Here is a 17,470-nt window from a genome sequence, read left to right as displayed (position 1 = left end):
CCTTAGCTCCCATAGGCCTATAATCTGGAAAAGGCATATTCTCAGAGAAAGCGTTAGTAATTTTACTTTGCTGGATTTTCGACCTATCCTTGTATAGACTTTATTTTAGCCAAGCTAGTTTAAAGTACAGGCCACCCTTGTAAGAGTATTGCCCCTGAAATGATCTCCCCTGTTAGCAGGCTTACCTTTTGGTCGCAGGCTCAGAGAAGAGGAGAAATCAAAATCAAAGATCAGCGCAGTCTTGGCTTTTCTTTCTGAATTGTTATTGAAGCGAAGTCCACCAGACAACAAACCCTCTGAGAGAGTTTCTCTGTCTAACTAAAAGACGGGAAGTAGTCTCTGTATATCTGCAAGAGAAGCAACACTTAAAAAAAAGTGTGAATTAGCTATCGCTGGCACCCGCCCAATAGAGAGGCAAAGTGGAACGTCACTTCCTGCTTCAGCATTGTACCAGAGATTTTCATCCGCCATTTATTTTCCCATAGACATTTCGTAAAATGCGTATAAAATAGTTGTACTTCGTCGAACCAAATGGTACAGTTAACGCTATAATCAGGCGAGACCATAGAACATTTCACTCGGACCAAAACTTATAAAAACATCGAGAAAATATTTTCTTTAAACCCGCATTTTTTAACGTTTTGGTCCCAGTGAAATGTTATGCGATCTCTACTGTTTCTAAATATATCTGTACCATTTCGTTTGAACCAGTAAAATTATTTTTATACGCATTTTACGAAATGGGAATGGGAAAATGAATGGTGGAGGAAAATCTCTGGTACAGTGCTGAAGCAGGAAGCGGTCCCTTTGCCTCTCTATAGTTGTGAAAAACTGTGGCTGCCATGGGTGGCTGACAGAGTGAGCTATAGCTGCTGATCAAAGCTAATAACCTCCATGGGCTATAGCGTGTGCAAAGACCAGACCCATGTACGTTGCAACATCAGGGCGCAGCAGCAGAGCTATGCCTCCACCATTTTGTATAATAATATAATAATAATATCATAAATGTACAGTATTCTACCTATTTACTTATTCAATCTATGAAGAGATCTAAGCGGAAACATGTAAAACATGTTTGTAAACATTCATTCTGCATTTCATTACTTACGTAGTAAAAAAAAAAAAAAAAGTACTTACGTAAAAGTACCTCGGTACTTTTATACCATTATCTTTATTACCTAACTTATTGTCTTGTCTAAACGCACATAGGGGATTGCTTCAAATTCGTTGTTCTTAAAACTTGTTTTGTGACAATGACAAATAAAGCTCATTCATTCATTCATTCATTCACGTAACAAATACAGTACTTTGAAATCATGGGTTCAGATTTACAAATTCAATTTACTTATTTATTTATTTTAAGAAAAGAAAACATACATAATTGATGTCGAGCTACTGGCTGACAAGTATTTCCGTATCCCTATTTATCCCGTGCATGTTGATTACTCAGGTTTACGTTCAGGGGAAAATGTTACCAGTACTTTGTCCTCCCATTTGGCTTCTCTCTGACTCCCAGACTGTTCATCAAATATATGGAGACTCTAATAGCCCCGCTCAGGCGCAAGGTCATTCACTTGGCGACCTATCTGGACCACTGGCTAATACTGGCACAATCGAAACAAGAGGCGCTGACGCACACTCGTATTGTCGTAACACCAGTGTTGGGCAAGTTACTCTGGGAATGTAATTAGTTACTGATTACTCCTCCGTTATTCCTTGTGTGTGTGTGTGTGTGTGTGTGTGTGTGTGTGTGTGTGTGTGTGTGTGTGTGTGTGTGTGTGTGTGTGTGTGTGTGTGTGTATATATATATATATATATATATATACTGTATATATGTGTGTGTAAGCAAAGTTTTTTGTTTTTCTGCATAAATAAAGCCAAAAAACTGCATTCTGGCAGGAAACGAAGTAACTCAGCGTTATTTGGATTAGTAACTGTAATATAATTACTCATTTGGAAATTGTAATGCCTTATATTACTTAGTTACTGAAAAAGTAATCAGATTATAATGTGTTACTAAGTAACGTGTTACTGCCCAACACTGCGTAACGCACCTAACTGACTTCGGTTTTATGACAAACGAGGAGAAGAGCAAGCTCGTCCCAATTCAGCAGATAGACTTTATGGGCCTATCCCTGCATTCCACCAGTTTCACAGCCCGCCTGTCAGCAGAGCATGCAAAGTCATTCAGAGGATGTCTCGGCCTCTTTCATCGTGGCAACGCGAGTTTCAAGACGTTCCAACGACTCCTGGGCCTGATGGCTTCTGCTATTGGAGTAATTAACTTCGGCCAGCTTCCCATGAGGGAGTTCCAGTGCTGGGTGGTGCGCCATGGCGTGTGAAGTGAGGGTTTGTCCGGAGTGCGTAATGGCACTGCGCCGGTGGATGGCTGCTTCTTTCCTGACTTCTAAGTTTAACTAAGTTATCTTTACTTATCCCCATGGGGAAATTCATCCTCTGCATTTGACCTTATTAGTTATTAGTTGACATTCAATTCAACTTGGTCTGTAGATGTTTAACAGATGATTTATAGAGTATATGTGACAATTCATGAACATATCTGCATTTTCATAATAAATTAGTTGAACTTGAACTATGCACTCAACCTATGCTTTACAGATGTTTCACGAATATTCAACAATTTTTAAACTATTAATATTTGTTGAACCTTCTAATTATCAGGGATCCTCAGAAAAAATTTGTTGAACAAGAGCTATGCACTCAACCAATGCGTTACAAAAAAGTGATTCTGGAATGTTCAACTTATACACGAATATTCAACAATTAGTTCACCATTTAATTAATATTTGTCGAACATTCTAATGTCAACTAATGTTCAAGATTATATATACCAATGTTCAACAAAGTTTCAACACCTTATTAGTGGGGGGATTCAACTTTTTTGCTGTGTCTGTCTTCAATGGCAGCGCTGAACCTCATCAGCTGTTCCGCTTCACTGGTACCACCAATGGTAGTCACTCTCTTGACTGCTCCATACAGTTTTCCCAGTGTTTCCTTGCACCTGTAGGCTACATTAATCATGTTTCTTCTGTGTTGAAGATTATTCTCCTCTCTGCTGCACCGGTTGTCCATCAGCCCGTCTGCCTGCTCGGCCTGGATCACAAACTCCCCGTGACTTCCAGCTTCCATCCATCTTATCATTCACATCCCCTTTGACCACCATTGTTTTGCAAATAAACCTTTTCGTCTCCACTCGCCTCATGTCTGCGACTCTGTAGTCTCGGTTTCCAGATGTTTGGTGAGCGGCGCCAACAGCGCCACCTAACCACCAAACATCTGGGAATTTACTGTTCCAAATCTGGTTCATTGAGCCCGGCGAGAACGGCCGGCAGCAGACACGCCTACATGTATTATTAGAATTTTATTTGGTAGCGGCAATGCAATGTTTCATAGTTCCAATATAGAGCAAGACACTGATGTGCTGCAAAGAGAGTTTATACCTGTTTATTTTACAATAATCTTTCCTACCCGGAAGTGGCCCGCTTGCTACTGTGAGTCATCAGCAGGCTCTGTAACGTTAGCCTCGGGAGTCGGGCTTATCGCTGGGGGAAAGACCTCTAGCCGCCGGGGCCGGATGAAACACGTCCTATTAACAGGTTATGTTTGTTTCTAAGTGATTAATATGTTTCTCCGCAAACGCGACAGCACCGGTTCTGCATGAGCGTCACTGCTCCCAGAAAGCAGGCCTGCCCACAACGCTCATGATTGGTTCTCCAATGAAAGGCTTCCAACAGCACCACCTAACATTATGAAAATATTTAAATAGTAATATTCTCAGTCTTACAGTAGTGAAACGGATTAAGACTGAGAGCTGAGTAGTGACTCTGCGGTCCCCTTTGTGTCCAAGCTAGCGTTAAAAGTCTGTAGATGTTTTAATAGATTATCTATAGAGCAATAACAGTCCATGAACATATTCTCAGAATAAATCAGTTGAACTTGAACCAATCACTCAACAAACCACGAGTGGAGTACTGCCTTGTCCATGTAGTGCATTCATAAACCTGTTGCTTTTACCACATAATTTAAATTACATCATGTAAACGTGAAGTTGACCATCACTTGCATAACCACCAAACATCTGTAGATTTTCATCTGGACTCCCCGAGTAAAGTGAAAACTAGTTGACGGTCTACAAATTCACCTACATGACATATCAGTGGAACTTGAACTCTTCCCACTGTGAGCTCAGAGATGGGGACTTGGACTCGAGTCGCACTTAGGCCGTGTGTTTATCTAGCTTCTTTTTCTGACAGTTAAACGCTGGAAATACGCTGGGGAGCGCTGATCTCAGTGTACAAATATGCAAGGAAGCAGTCTGAAAGTAACGTTAGCTCAGTGCGATAGCTAGCTTGATAGCTGACAGCTAACATTAGCTAACAACACACATACAGTGATTTAGCTCAACACTATCAGAACAGAGACCGAAAGGCTCAATTGTGGGAACAGATTGGTTTCTCCGATTAGTTGCCTGAAAAGGAGCACCCGTGTCGGGTGCTCCTTTTCAGGCAACTAATCGTCTGAAAAGCGTCTTTCTGAAAAGTTAAAATATTTTCAGCTGGAAGCGCTGGGAGCCGGCGCACAAAAATGCCGGAGCGCTCTGAAAATAGACGCTGGGTGCAGCGCACTTTCTCTAGACGTCCGTGTGCGCCCGCATACGCTCTCCTCATTGGAAACAACTAAAAAAAGATGCTGGAGCTGATGAAAATAACCTAGATTGAGACTTGACTCGAGATTTTGGACTTTACAATCTTTATTTTTTTTATTTTGTGGTGTGTGTGTGTGCATTAAGGAAATGACAAACTAATCAATGCTGATGCTGTATGCTAATACATGTGCTTTGAATTCATTAGCTATGCAGTGTTCTAAACAGACCGCATGGTATCCAGCACATGATACAGTAGAACACTCATTCATAAGAGACTGTGTGTTACATTACATCCAATGTAATGTGTGTGTGTGTGTGTGTGTGTGTGTGTGTGTGTGTGTGTGTGTGTGTGTGTGTGTGTGTGTGTGTGTGTGTGTGTGTGTGTTTGCGTGTGTGTGTGTGTGTGTGTGTGTGTGTGTGTGTGTGTGTGTGTGTGTGTGTGTGTGTGTGTGTGTGTGTGTGTCAGACATGCAGCCCCTCCAGCTCCGCCTCCAGGTTGTCTTGGCTCCAGTACTCGTGGTTCCAGCCGAGGAACCAGCCGGTGAAGGTCGGGGGCTCGAAGGCCTGCTGCACCCTCACTCGCTGTCCAGGTACCTGACCACTGAGAGACAGAGAGAGAGAGAGAGAGGAGAGAGAGAGGAGAGAGAGGCACAGAGAGAGAAAGGAGAGAGAGGCACAGAGAGAGAGAGAGAGAGAGAGAGAGGGGAGAGAAAGGCACAGAGAGATAGAAGAGAGACAGAGACATACTCAGTACACTTCCATCTTCTGAGGTGAATCTTCTGTTTTTCTCAGTTTTGGTCTGCAGAGCTTTTTTTTCTAGGATCTAGCAGTATTTGGTGATATACAGTATTTGTTTGGTTTCTGTACCATCTTTTCTGGTTTGTTAGCAACAGTATAGCTGGCTAATGAGTCCACATCAAACGTAACGCTATTCAGGTGTGAAATGATTACATTTTACATGATACACATTAATGCGTGACTCAAGATCAAGTAGTGACGCACGCCGCCGGTTCGTCGTTCTGTAGCTAATGGTTGTTGATCATTATTGACTCCGTTTAATAATGATCTATAGCTGACTCTCATAGCTGACACTATTGTGTCTTCCTTGAGAAACATCTGATGGAATTGTACCAGCCACCAGCCAGCGGAGGAGGGGGGCTGGAGTTGGGTATAATTTGACCCGCAATGCTGCTAATCTTGGCACAATGACTTCGATATTGTGACCCACTGTGCACGGTGGAACTTCAATCGTTTTACTCTCACAATTCTCAACGTTCATATTCAGCCCAACACAGATGTGTCGGCCATGACAATATCCTGTCAAAACCTGTCTCACTTTTGAAACTTTTCTGAAAATTGCATAAAAAAACGCATTTACGCTTCAAAAGTCAAACAGTGTTCCTCATTTGTGAAGATTATCTTGCTAATTTTAGCGGTTTCGTAAACTTTTGTTGAACGCAGACATTATTTCAGAAATTTAACAGAAATTCCCATACAAAAATCCCATTGTCTTTTACACCTACGAACCAGGAAGTGCAGGGACTTTATTACATTAGCCTCCATTTTTTGGTTAAATGCCTGAAATGCTCTGTGGTTTATGAAACAGTGACATTTGTGTTCAGCAAGATAATCTCCACAAATGAAGACAACTTGTATGACTTTTGAAGCGTTTTCTGAAAATTGCGTAAAAAAAACGCATTTACACTTCAAAAGTCAAACAGTGTTCCTCATTTGTGAAGATTATCTTGCTAGACACAAACTTAGCGGTTTCATAAACTTTTGTTGAACGCAGACATTATTTCATACATTTAACAAATTCCCATACAAAAATCCCATAGCCTTTTACATCTACGAACCAGGAAGTGAGGGTTACTTCTGGGTAAGCCTACAAAACTCAATTGAACTTAACCAATTCTCCCTGCTGTCCTGGTCGTTGCTCCTCCCCCTCTGCTGAGTTGAAGGAAAAGAGGTGGGCGACTACCTCTTTTCCTTCCAAAAAGACCAACTATGTGCATTTTGGATTAATATTTCATCGTGTGGTGAGTACCCGAAGCACAACATGTATTTTGGCGCCGTGAGATGTGTGTTTAGGTAGTTTTTAACAGCTGTACCATTACCCTCCTATGGCGATACTAACTTCATGACTGTAGCTCACTGTAAACTGAGCGGACAGTGCCGGTAAAGGCATGGTGTATCTTGGTTATGTGGGGGGGATGTGGCAAATGAGCTAAACTCCCGAAAAAGTGGAGTATCCCTTTAAATGTTTCTTTGATTATTGATTTTAGTGGAAACTTTAAATTAGCTAGTCTTGCTAGCTCCGGTTGCCAAGTCTAAAAGTCAAGTCAATGGGATTTTGGTTAAATGCTCGAAACAAGGTCTGTACTTACGTAACAAAGGTTTATGAACAGTGTGTTCAGTAAGATCATCTTCACAAGTCAGGACCACTTGCATGACTTTTGAAGCGCCTTCTGAAAATCGCAATTTAAAACAAATGCATTTACGCTTCAAAAGTCACAGGTCTTATTTCAGGCATTTTACCAAAATCCCCATAGGAAAATCGCAGTGACTTTGAGACGAAGGACATGCTCACATCCAGGTCTTCCAGACTCATTCCTGTGGTCTATTCAGAGAACACAGGGTTCATTTAACCTCATTTGAGGGTTTGACTGGTGTCTGGTGGTGTTTTAATCACGCCTTTTCACACTCTTAATACTCATAACGTAGTGGATGGAAAGTGCATAATTTCTCATTCTCTTTTGCCGACTTTCTGAAAATTTGCTTAAAATCTGCGACACATGAAACCCAATGAGAGTCACAGGAGCAGAGACGGACCAGGAAGTTGCCGGTCTTGTTGGAGCAGGCGAACAGACGAGGAGGATGGGCCTCCATCGGGGTCTCCAGCCTGGGGGTCCTGCAGTACTCTGTCTGGCCCCCCAACACCTGCCAGAACGCATCTGTGCACACACACACACACACAAGTGTTGAAACAGTGTTACGTTATGTCCCTCTCTCTCTCTCCGCTCCTCCCCCCCACCAGTGTTGCCAGATACAGCTAATGGTTTCCAGCACAAAGACTGTTCAAAACCACCCAAACAAATGGAGGTCTATGGAAAGAGGCTGTGTAAACCCGCCCAAAGCCCATTTTCCCCTCGCACAATGCAACTCAAACCAGCCCAATTGGCCGGAAACACCTGCCCCTCCCCCCTCACCTTCCTCCTGCCCCTCCCCCCTCACCTTCCTCCTGCCCCTCCCCCCTCACCTTCCTCCTGGCCCTCCTGCAGTGTGGAGGCGGGGCTCTGCAGCAGCTCAGACAGGCTGTGAGCTCCACGCTCCTCGGCCGAGCTGCTGCTCCTCCCCTTCCACAGCCAGCAGCCCGAGGAGGAGAGCAGGAGGAGCACGTCACTGGAGCTCAGAGAGGAGGCCACCGGCGCCACCTGCAGGGGGACCAGACATGGCTTCATACAACAGTACACAGTACAGTACATGGCTCTTATAGAGACAGTCCGCATGTCTGGGAATGCCCACAAAATGTTAAACGGCTGGCGCGCGAGTGGGGTAAAACCGCCCATATATCTCATGGGCTGACTCACCAAAAGACGGTACTGCGGCTCTAAACTACATGTTTGGGGGTTCTAGAGCAGAACACAAGACGTCTGTCTGCTCAGATGTGCGTTTACTGCACTGTGGTTAAATCCCCGATCGTGTCTGCCTGAGCTGGGCTATCAGCTAAATTCTAACTTTGCTGAATGGATAGAACGGGGGAATTTACCCCACCCTGACCCCGCCCCCAGCAAGGCTGAGCCAGCTAACCCAGCGTATATTGTGGGCGTTCCTAGAGCCTGTATGGGCGTTCCCAGACATGCGGACTGTCTCTATTCAGTGGTGAGTACGATACGATACGATACGATACGATATACTTTATTGTCAGTTCACACTGAAATTTGTCTTGCAAGACAGCGGCAGTCCCATGCACAAACACATGACAAAGAGAACAAAACCAAAAATACATACACACATACAGCACACAGAGAGCACTGGTCACTGCTCCACTGACCCTCGGCCATGTTCTTGATTAAGCCTCAGGATCGACTGATGTATAAAGGACTTTCTTAATCTGACCTTCTTGAAAGTTGGAATTAGGTATCTCCTGCCAGAGGGCAGGAGTTCAATATTCTTCATGTAACACATGATTAGTGTTTGAGGCAATATTTCTGGCTAAACTCAATACACTGTTGACATATGTAGACTCAAATAGACTATGCAGTGGTTTCCCTACAATTTTTGAACAAATATTCATCTGTCTAAGTAGTTGTGATTTTAAGGTAACAGACAGGCATCCATACCAAGTCAAGTCAAGTCAAGTTTATTTGTATAGCACATTTCATACACAGAGGCAATTCAAAGTGCTTCACATAAAATGGTTGACAGGAAAATAAAAGAAAAGAAGAGAGTAAAACGGACATTTAAAAGCATCACAACAAAACTTAAAAAAAAGAGTATAAAAAGTGCATTAAGCAACTTCATTAAGCACACAGGAAAATAAACGAAAAGAAGAAATAAAATGGACATTTAAAAGCATCACAACAAAACTTAAAAAAAAAAAAAAGTATAAAAAGTGCAATAAGCAACAGGCGCGGCAGTTGCAGAAAGAGCTAAAACTTATAGAGGACTCATTGGGTTTGCATAGTAGCTGTCAGCAGTTAAAAGCGACGGTAAACATAAAAGTCTTTAGTCTATTTTTAAAAGTAAGTAAGGTTGGGGCAGATCTGAGGTCTTCAGGCAATTTGTTCCAGCTAGCAGAAGCATAGTGGGTAAATGCAGCCTTCCCGTGATTTGATTTGATCCTAGGGACAGTTAATAAGCTGGACCCTGTTGACCTAAGAGTTCTAGACGGTTCGTAGCGTGGGAGCAATTCAGCTATGTATTTTGGGCCTAGGCCATTAAGTGATTTATAGACTAATAACAGTATTTTAAAATCTATTCTCTGACACACTGGCAACCAGTGTAAGGACTTAAGAACTGGAGTGATATGATCAGCTTTCTTAGTCTTCGTTAGAACTCTAGCAGCAGCATTCTGAATGAGTTGAAGTTGCCTAAGTTCTTTTTTGGAGAGACCAGAAAAAAGGCTATTGCAGTAGTCTAACGTACTATAAATGAAGGCGTGAATTAGTTTTTCTAGATCCTGTCTGGACATGTATCCCCTAATTCTTGCTATATTTTTAAGATGATAAAAAGCAGATTTTCTAATTGACTTAATGTGGGAGTTAAAGTTGAGATCGGAATCAATAATAACTCCAAGATTTTTGACTTGATCCTTAGGCTTCAGGGATCGAGACTCAAGGCGTGCAGTGATTTTAAGCCTTTGTTCTTTGGGGCCAAACACGATCACCTCAGTTTTGTCTTTGTTTAGCTGTAGGAAATTCTGGCACATCCAGTTATTTATTTGATCAATGCACTGGCACAATGATTCTATGGGGGCATAGTCAGCTGAGGAGAGAGTTATATACAACTGAGTGTCGTCTGCATAGTTATGATAGGCTACTTTGTTTTTTTGCATAATTAGGCCTAGAGGGAGCATATAAAGGTTGAAGAGAACGGGCCCCATAATGGATCCTTGAGGCACCCCACAGGTCATCCTAGTTAGGTCAGATGTGTAATTGCCAATGGAGACGAAGTACTTCCTGTCTTGAAGATAGGACTTGAACCACTGGAGGACCGTACCCGATAGCCCAACCCAGTTTTCCAGTCTGTCCAATAAAATTGAGTGGTCAACAGTGTCAAATGCAGCGCTAAGATCCAGTAGCACTAGAATCTAATTTTTGCCTGAGTCTGTGTTCATTCTGATGTCATTTATGACTTTAGTAAGCGCGGTTTCAGTGCTGTGATGGGGGCGAAAGCCTGATTGGAGTTTATCTAGGAGATCATTTGAGGTTAGGAATCTATTGAGTAAACAACCTTTTCAATTATTTTGGCTATAAAGGGGAGATTAGATATTGGTCTGTAGTTACTGATTACCGATGCATCAAGGCTACGCTTTTTTAGTAGGGGTTTAATAACTGCAGTTTTCAGGGACTCAGGAAAAGTGCCGGTCACAAGGGATCTATTAACTATTTGCAATAGGTCCGACGACAGACAGTTATAAACGCTTTTAAAAGTATCGAGACAGCACGAAGATGATTTAAGGCCTTGCACAGTTTCCTCTAAGATGTCGTGGTCGATAACGCTGAACTGGGACAAATTTATCGAACTAGGGATCTGCGGGTAGGATGATGTCACAGCATTTTTTGGTGTGGAGCCACTAATAGCCTGCCTGATATTAATAATTTTATCCGTAAAAAAGGCAGCAAACTCATTACATTTGACAGTAGAGAGGAATTCAGGTGCTACACAGAGAGGCGGATTAGTCAGTCTATCAACTGTGGCAAATAGAGTGCGTGCATTGTTCACATTTTTGTTAATTATTTCGGAAAAGAACGATTGTCTCGACCTTTTCAGTTCGAGGTTGTAGGAGTGAAGGCTTTCTTTGTAAATATCATAGTGAATGTGAAGATTAGTTTTCCGCCATTTACGCTCAGCTTTCCTGCAATCTTTCTTTTTGCATCTAACGGATGCAGAATTTCGCCAGGGTGCTTTAATTTTGCCAGACAGCAATTTTAATCTAACAGGCTGTCATGGATGCTGGCCAATCCTCTTCCTCTCACTAACCCTGTTCTGTTCCCTGTTGTCTGTGGGCGTGTGTTTAGGCTGGTTGGCTGAGTGGAGGCGGCGTTACACCAGGTGTGGCCTGGCCTGGCAGGTCCGCCCATCAATTAGGCGGGCTATATATACCCTCGGGTTCTACAAGATGGCGTCTGGTTATTATTCTGGAAGTCCTGCCTGAGTCCGACGCTACTCTCGGTTTTGGTTTGTACTTTGATCTAATCTGCTATCCTGCTGGTTTTGTGGTTCTCCGTGTTCTGACGTCTCGCTCTCCTCTCTCCTTGCCAGTCTGCCTGAGTCCTGCCGACCTGCCTCTCTCTGCCTGTCTATCTCGATCTGCCTGGCCGCCCTTGCTCCACGGAAACCTGACTCTCTCTGCCTGCCTCTCCCGACCTGCCTTGCCGCCCTTGCTCTACATACGCGCCGTTGTGCGCTCCGCCAAAGCGGACTGGACTTCCTGTGCGCTCTAAAGACGCACTCATTATTATTGTGTTCTACGTTTTAGCTTATAGCCTATTTACGTTTAAAAGACTTATTAAATACTATCTCAGTTTGGCATCAAGACTGTGTCCGTGTCTGGTTTTGGGTCTTCTGTGCTTACCGTGACACAGGCGCCACACTATCAATAGTATTCAGAATTGTTGAATTGAAGTTATCAAGAATCTCATTGACAGAAGCTGATGTGGGAGGAGATAAAGAAAATGTCTCCATAAACAGCGCGCTGGTGCCTGCATTAATGTCTCGTCTTTTAACGGTTTGTGACCTATTAATGATCTCAGGGGAGATTTCCATTTTAAAAAAGACGCAAAGATGGTCAGACAACGCAACATCAATTTAGTTGACACAGAAGAGGACTTGAAGCCCCTAGTAATAACTAAATCCAGGGTATGGCCTCGGTTGTGAGTAGGCCCTGAAACATGTTGAGACAGATCAAAAGTATCAAGTAAGATATTCAGTTCTTTGGCAAAATTATCCATCGGGTTATCAATATGAATATTGAAATCCCCAGCAATAGATATACAGTCATGTTCAATGAAGATTAAGGAGAGAAGATCAGCAAATTCAACGAGAAAGCTGGCTGAGTATTTTGGTGGTCTATAGATATTCAGCAGTAACACAGTGGTTGAGCATTTCAGAATAGCAGCAAGGTATTCAAACGATGGAAAGTCTCCAAATGTTACCTGCTTACATTGAAACATATCAGAAAAGACAATCGCTACTCCCCCCCCCCCTACCAGGTGGTACTACAGTACTGTAAAACACTCATAATCACTGAGGTAAAAAATAATAGAAGAATCTGTTTACTAGCACCAAAAGATCTTAATCGGCGAAGAAAGTATAGTCTTTGCTTCGTTTTTTTACACAGAACCCTTTTCCCACATGCGTACCGGAAAATTACCTGTAAGTCAATTTCCCTGAATTTCCCTTCACACCTTAGCGCGCGCATATGGGAATCTAGTCGTCAAATAGCCGGTATGTTGGGGGACGGGGGGAGGGGGGAGCTTATTTGGGGGGTCGGCAAAACTTCACTCAGTCCTCCGTACTTTGCAGCAGCCTGACACAGGACAGACAAAGCGAGAATGGCAGAGGATAGCAAAGGCAAGCTGCCCAACGCTTGTAGCCTATGTATGTAGAGAAAGCAAATGCATGAAGCAAAATGTGTGGAAGTAGTTTGCTTTGATGTGCGCGAATGATTAGATGATGCACTTTGAAGAAGTTGGGATCCGTGTCTGAGAGAAAGTTGCTGGTTCGATGTTTATCCATTCACCTGCGTCGCGTTGAAGCACTTTTTACAGACTGGCTTCGTTTGATGTGTCCGGCTTGCCTTCGGAAATCAGCAAGCTGACATACTGCTCTTATTAGGCTATCACAAGATAATTTCGCCAGTTTGCTTTAATGTGCGCGAATGATTAGATTATGCCCGCTGGAACATTAAGCAACGTGTGTAGGCTACACTTCGCCCATGATTGAAGGACCGCTGTCGCGGAAAATGACTGGACCCGTTTCCACTTGCGTGCCCTTAAGAGCATACCGCTCTTCTGACTGGATCGAAACTGGTGAAATGTCGGGGACGACGGGGTCGCGCTTATACCGGCACGCCGCCTTTCCCACATGCAGGCATTACACCACGTTCCGGTCATTTTGCGGTACAAAGCGCATGTGGGAAAAGGGCTAGAGAGTCTACGTGGTCTTTCCATGACAGCAGGTGGTCTATTGTTACTCCTAGGTATGTGAAGGAGCATACCTGCTTGATCTGTTCGTTATGGATAGTAACAGAGGTGCTGTGTGTGAGTAGAGTAAACAAAAACAATAGTCAAGTGAAAGTAGAGTAACTTTGTAATATTTACTCAAGTAGAAGTAAAAAGTAGTAATAAATTAATTACTTGAGTAGGAGTAATTGAGTAAGAGTATAAAAGTATGTCATAAAAAAAACTACTCCGTAGCCTAGTGAGTAACATAAAGAGTAACATACAATTTATTATGTTTTATACGATGGTCCGTTGTCATCGCTTACTTAACCCTGGAGCATGTGGTGCAAAACTTATACCTTTTTTACATCAAAAGTACCACTTATAAACATGTGTTTTGTTATCAAGGAAAGCAGCAGGGGGTGATCGGCTTTAAACGTTTAGATCACATTGTCAAGCCGTTCAGATTCTCCACAGCAGCTGTGGTCATCTCTTCCCCCCTCCCTTCAAGCAGTTTGCTCACACCACACGGCTGCCCAGTGGCCATACGGCAAGCCCATGGTGCATGGTTTATTTTGAACGTAAAAATGCCTAGCTTCCTGTATTCTGTCTAGCTTCCTGTATTCTGTCTATTTCTAATGGGATTGATTTAGCTTTATAGGATTAAACTTAAAATGTATTTTCTACACGGAGTGACACAGAAGGCGGTAATGGTGATAACTGCTGCAGATTGGTTGCATGATTAGACCATGGCTGACCAATTTGGGGCCCGCGGGCCAAACTTGTGCATTAGACTAAACACGCGTACAATTTGATGTCAGTTAAAGAGCCACATTACAATGAGCAAAGAGAACTCTAGAGCCACAGGTTGGCCACCTAGGCCTTACAGAATAAAAACCCAGTAAAGCCCTATAAAAAAGACTTGTTTTCTTGCATCACTTGGCACTTGAGGAAATCGATGCATTTGCAGATGAGTTGAGGGTCGTTAATGCGTGAGCGATTACTTAACATGCACGGACGTTAATATCGGGCACTTATCACAGATGATGTATTTTTAGCAAGTCGTTATCAGACTGATGTCATGATAGTTTGTTGAGTGCTATATTGATGAATGTCTTCCATGTGAGAAGTGGAGTCCACTCTGGGACCTGTTTTCACTTTTTTGGGTCTTCAGGCCCCGAGAACGCCGTTGCTGTGTAAATAGGGCCTGAGTTAAAGTACATATATTTAATTGCAAATGTACTTGAGTAAGACTACAAGTATTCTGTAAAAAATTCCTCTTCGAAGTACAATTTCTAAAAAATAAAAAAATAAATACTCAAAGAACATGTTCGGTTACAGCTTGTGTGTTTTGCTCTCAGTCTCTCTCTTACCTCCACAGCTCGGGTGTCTCCTGCTGGATTGGCTCGGACTTGGAAAAGACGGGTCTCTGCCACCTCCGATTGGCCGCCCTCTCTGGACGTCCCGCCCCTGTACACCACCATTGGCTGTCCCCCAAACATGCTCATGAGGTGGGCGGGCTCTTTGCCCTGGACCACCCGCACCTGCAAACACAACCAACATCTGTAACCTGTGTATGTGTCTCTGTCTGTCTATCAGTGAGAGAGTGAGAGAGAAAGGGATCGGGATCGTGAGTGTGTGTGTGTGTGCGTGTGCGTGTGCGTGTGCGTGTGCGTGTGCGTGTGTGTGTGTGTGTGTGTGCGTGCGCAGATCAAGAAGGTTCCAGGTGAGTTGACACAGGATGAGGTCATGACCCTGTACGCCTAGTGACCAGGTGAGTCTTCCTGCTGTCGCCACAGATACAGACCCTGCCCCCTTCTCTCCTTTTTAGAGTCAACTTTTCTATCAATAAAGTTGCGTCAACGTTGATTAGTCATCACGTGGTGCAGTGTTGGTATGTATGTATATGTATATATATATATATATATATATATATATATATATATATATATATATATATATATATATATATATATATATATATATATATATATATAGTATAGATATGTGTGTGTGTGTGTATATATATATATATATATATATATATATATATATATATATATAATGCCAACACTGCACCACGTGATGACTAATCGACGTTGTGCTATTTTGGCACAAGGGATAGAACCATTTTGTCCTGTGTATTAATGAATACACTGTAATAATGTGTCCAGGGTTGCACCATCCATCTGTTGTTCACTTAGTGACTCAACAGCTGCCATTTCATTTCCTTTCCTCATACCACAGCTCTCGCTGCAACTCCTCTCGCACAAACTGCTGCTAACCTCTGGATAGAAACCGTGTGTTTGTATATTGTGTTATGTCCTCTTCCTTAACCATCGTGTCCTCCCAGCTCTGCAGCTTCTGTATTTCCTCCTCTGCTCCTTGGGCATTTCAGGTCTCGCCCCGCGGGTCACAACACACTCAGAGGCTCCTCGGCTCATCAGCTGATCATCGTAGTAAACAATAAGTAATAAGTCAACAATAGAGCTGCTCGCAAAAATTAAAGTACTCGACAGCGAGAAAAGCAAAACAGAACGTGTGAAGCCACATAGTTCTAAGCCAAATAATGTAGCTTAGTACTGTAACGGATCGCTAATACGCCAAGGAACCGGAGAGTTGTAGTTGGTACAGGGTTCTTTATTGACAGGCTCATTCAGCTCCTAGCAGCTAGCTTCTCAGCTAGCTCCACACACGACACCCTAGCCCGCTCGCAGAACTAGACTGACTTCCGGCCCGCGGCCGCTGGTCCTATATACCCCCTTCCCCCTAGGAACACACCCACACACATTAGTTCCTAGCTGCAATCTAGACACTTCTATTGCACATCACATTACAGGTAATACCTGGATTACCTGGAACGCTACATACTCCCCGCCCAACAATAATGTCGCTTCCACGCGACATGCACAACCCACACACATATCCCCCCTGTACCAAAACACAGCACCCCACAACATTTTTCCATCACCACATCAATTTCCCCACATAGTCTCTTATCTTTTTAGCACACTTCTCAATTTCCGTTCCACCACCACCATTTGCATTTCTTTTCATTCCTTCCTCTTTTCCCATTCCAATAGCCCTTTTCTTTTTTACACACATTTGCATTCGACTCAATACCCCGTTTACGTTTTCCCTCTTTTCTTTACACTCATTTTCAATTCAACCCACATATCATTTCAGTTCAACATTTGACCCCAACATTTACATTCCCTCTTTTCTCTTTACACACATTTCATTTAAACCAACATTTCCATCCCCCTTTCTACAGCTTCTGTCCCACCTGAAGCACATTACATTCGACACAGCTAAGGCAGTAGTCCTCTACGTCTCCCTTCATCTGTACCCAGTAGAAAACTCGACAAAGGCGGCTGAGTGTTTCTTCAGGCCCTCGATGCCCCTGACCCCTGCGGCCCCTGTGCGCCCCCCGTATCACCAGTCCCCGCAGGCAGCTGGGCACCACCACGACGCTGCCACTCTTCCCGCGCCCATCCAACCCCAGAATCCCCGACTCCCTCACCCTCAGGTCCGGAAACAACTCCCACAGTTCCTTCGTGGTACTTGAACACATGCACATCTCCTCCAGGCGAGGCCGGCATCCGGCCGCCACCCACCTGCGCACCGGTCCAACGCTAGCGTCCTCCGCCTGTCTGCGTATCCACTCCTCCAGATCGACATCCTCCATAGTCACGTTCTCATCCTCCAGGTCTTGCACTCGCTCGTCCTCCCGTCCCGCTCCCCCAGGGGGCGGCGTGTTGAGGGCAGCAGGGCAAACACCACCGGCGTCGATCTCCACCTCGGCTCTTTGCAGTGCAACCGTGGGGGGTGTGTAGCGGTTAGGCTGGGCCGGTTCCCCCGGCGGTAACCCCCCAGGCTCACCCGCAGGCTCGAGTGTCGCTTCCCCGACTGCCAC

Source organism: Poromitra crassiceps (assembly GCF_964638095.1).
Source record: "Poromitra crassiceps genome assembly, chromosome: 9".
In the NCBI taxonomy this organism is placed as follows: domain Eukaryota; kingdom Metazoa; phylum Chordata; class Actinopteri; order Beryciformes; family Melamphaidae; genus Poromitra; species Poromitra crassiceps.
This window is presented reverse-complemented; position numbering follows the sequence as displayed.